Consider the following 3604-nt stretch of genomic DNA (forward strand, 5'->3'; position numbering starts at 1 on the left):
GGGCTTGAAATGGTAAAAAGGGAGTTCCACTAAAGTGGCTTTACAACGTAAAAAAGCTCGAAAGTACAAGTAATAAACTCTTAATGACTACTTAAGTAAATTTACCAATTATGCCATTAAAACTGAAAAGAGCTCTTAAAAGTTTACAAATTATTGAGTCTTCAATTATGTGGTTGCATTCATTGTTTTTTGTTAACTACAGAACACTTAAAGAAGATAAGCTGAGGATTTAAACTATTAAATTGTCTTGTTTTCCTACTTCATACAAACATGTCAAACTTTTGAAAAAATGTGTCTAAATTTTGTTTATTTGATATTTTCAAGTATTTTGGCGTTTCTGAAATTTTTGCAACATTTTACAATAAAAATCACCACTTTTTGTTGGGTTGTGTCAATGGGTTGGGTAAATCACCGAAATTAGATCAAATTTGGTGTTTTTTTTTCGTAAAATGAAGCTGGAAAATCACTGGTCAAAAAAACTCAAAAATGCACCTAAAAATATAATATTTATTTTCTTCGTTAGAGCGTTTTAGTACCAAAAAATCACTAAATTACATAGATAATGATGTTTTTTAAACATTTTCACGTTATCAGTTATTTGTTTGAGGTATTTTCAGAATTTTGAAATATTTCGAAGAAATTAGCTTGTTTTTAAAAGAGGACTCACTTAATTTGTAAAAAAAAATTTTCTTAGTATGAGTAAAACTTAAGAATTCAAAGATTTGAATCTAAAGCCAAACTAATATAAGAACAAAAATAAACTTTTTTCAAAAAATTTTTTTAAAGGAACTAATGATGATTTTTGTTATTTTCGAGCATTTTTGATTTCATTGTCTAGCAATTCTAAAAACAGAAAATCACCACATATTCTCAAAAAAAACGTATTTTTATAATTTCGACAAAAAAATCATAGAAACGACATTAAAAATTTGGTGAAAAAAGATTGAAAAATGATTAGATAAATAACAAAGCAACTGAATCAGTTTTTTATTATATCTTCGAGCATTTTGGAATTAAAAACTACTATAAATATAATAGAAAATAATATTTTTTAGAGTATTTTTAGGCGTTTACTCGTAAACATGTTTTATGGTAGTTTTTTTTATTTTTTGCGAAATTTTGACAAAACGTGAAAATGTCGAAATTTTATCAAAAGTTTAAAATATTTCGGGAGAATTAAATACGTATCCCTTGCCATGAACAAGAACTCATTTATTATTTCGTGAAATTTTGTTAGCACAGAACTTAAAATCACCAAATTATAATGAAATTGATTTCATAGTTATTTATTATATTTATTATTTATTTATATTTATTATATTTTAAACACAAATACAAAATGTTTCTTACAAAATGATTTTTCTGTTTTTCTTATGTTTTCTTTCCTCTCTATAATTTTGTTAAATAGAATTACATATTTTTTTATTTTTCTTGAATCACATAGTTTATTTTTATATTTTGTTTATTTCTCATTTATTGGTTGGCCAAAACCTTGATCAGCTTTGCTGTCTTTTGGTCCAATTTGTGGTAGGAACAACTTATAGAAAATTTTAATTTTGTTATCGTATTTTTTTCTTGTTGTAACTAATCATGTTGTAACTGTTTTACTGCCACAAATTTATTATTATTATTTATTATTATTATTATTATTATTATTATTTGACTAATTTTTGCATTTTTTTAATAAGCTTTATGATCGGAAAATTTCTTTGTAAATTGGTCTGTTTTGACAATTTTTTGTTTGACCAGAAACGGATATTTTTCTGAACCAAACTAAAAAATTCTCAAATTATATCGAAAATAATTTTAATATTTGCTTCTTTGAACTTAGATTTTTGCAAGATTTTTGGCTTAAATGGTTCGAATTCGTTTAATTTTTCGGAGAAATTTTATATTTTTTTTAAAATCCTCGAAATTAGATAGCTTATTAAGGGTTATTTCTGAATCAACAGTATGGTAGTATTGTTTATGTGAAAATGTTATAATAAATCATTAAAGTTTAGTTTTTCTCACTGTTGCTCACATTTCAATTTTATAGATAAATTATTATGTTAAGTTAATTAAATATTATTTTAGAAAATGTAAAAAGGTCAAAAGGTAAAACTCTAAAATGTTAAAAATATCTACAACTAACTTTGTATAATTGAAACACTGTTTTCTTATAAATTATTATTAATTTAGTTATATGTTTCCAGCTTGACGAAAAAAAAAACGTAGTCATTTTCCAACTCGTTACTTTCGTTTTTTTTACCCAAATAATAATTAAATCTGATGTGAGATCGAACAAAGCAAAGTCTTATTACATTCAGCTCGCTTTTGCGTTTATATTTTTGATTTTTTTGTGTGCAAGAAGCCGTCGTGTAATCTTTACATCTCCGCATTAGTCGCACTTGCAGTTCGCAGCTCCTTCCAATTACTTGTCATTGTCTTAGTTGTGCTTCTACGAAAAGCGCCCGACTGACTGGAACGCATTAAGATATCAGCGGCATTCCCACCGTAAAATATCTTCGAGAGCGTTATCTCCCAAGTACAAGAAGAGGCCAACTTTGGTCCCTTGTCAGCCGTCACGCGCCTCTAATGTATATCATTGTTTCGCAATGAGCCAGAAAATTACCGACGATATTTCAACAAAATGCATGGCACCGCCATAAATTATCATCCCTCTGCCAGACGACACAAATCTTGCGCCTTTTACCTGAATTGAGACGTTTTGGACCGACCGAGAAAAAATCTCACAGAATAATTAAATGATAATAATAATAATAATAATGTTTATTAACGGCCACGCCAAGTACAAGTGATAGATAAAATACAAAGATAAATTGATATATAAAATACAAACACAGATAGGTACAATACAGTTAATATAAAATAAAGTGTTAATTATTAAAAGAGCTAAGTTCACTATGTTCAATAACAGTTTTTAAATCTTTTAGAAATCTATTTTTAGGTAAACCTATAAAATCTAAATTACCAGAAAGTACGTTGCATGTTTTAGACAGCCTAGAAGATACAGAATTTTTCCCATAATTGGTACGGTGGTAAGACACTACAAGCATTCTCGGCTCTCTAACGTTACAAACGGGTATATTTATTGAAAATAGCGGAAGAATAGGATTACAATTTACATTACCAGACAATATACGATATACGAACGACGCGTCATAAAATATTCTACGAGAAGATAGTAAGGATAGTCCTAAATAACTTAAAATGTTTATATAATTATTTTTGTCATAAAATATGTTAAATTTGTAACATAAAAATTTAACAAAATTATTCTGAACATTTTCAATTCGATTAATATGAACATTATAACAAGGTTGCCAAATAATTGTGCAGTATTCCAAAATTGGACGAACATAACAATTATATAATAACATTACAACACGCAAACTTGAAAAATCAGAGCACTGTCTTATTATAAATCCTAATGTTTTGTTTGCTTTCGACAAAATGTGGTTAACGTGATAGTCAAAACTTAACTGGCTGTCTACAATAACTCCTAAATCGCGAATATGAGTGACACATTCAAGTTGATTGCCTGATATAAAGTAAGATGGTAAATTGTAATATAATTTTCTAGAAAATCTTAGTGATTTAC

At 27.1% G+C, this 3604-nt stretch overlaps 1 long non-coding RNA gene across 1 annotated transcript; it reads left to right on the forward strand.

Annotated features, from left to right (window-relative positions):
- Positions 1–2619: 2619 nt before the first annotated feature.
- Positions 2620–3279, forward strand: LOC135267231 (uncharacterized). Its single transcript, XR_010335606.1, has 2 exons — positions 2620–2950; positions 2999–3279. It is a non-coding gene; the product is annotated as an uncharacterized LOC135267231 (long non-coding RNA).
- The last annotated feature ends 325 nt before the right edge of the window (positions 3280–3604 follow it).

Source organism: Tribolium castaneum, chromosome 1, assembly GCF_031307605.1.
Source record: "Tribolium castaneum strain GA2 chromosome 1, icTriCast1.1, whole genome shotgun sequence".
Taxonomy (NCBI): Eukaryota; Metazoa; Arthropoda; class Insecta; order Coleoptera; family Tenebrionidae; genus Tribolium; species Tribolium castaneum.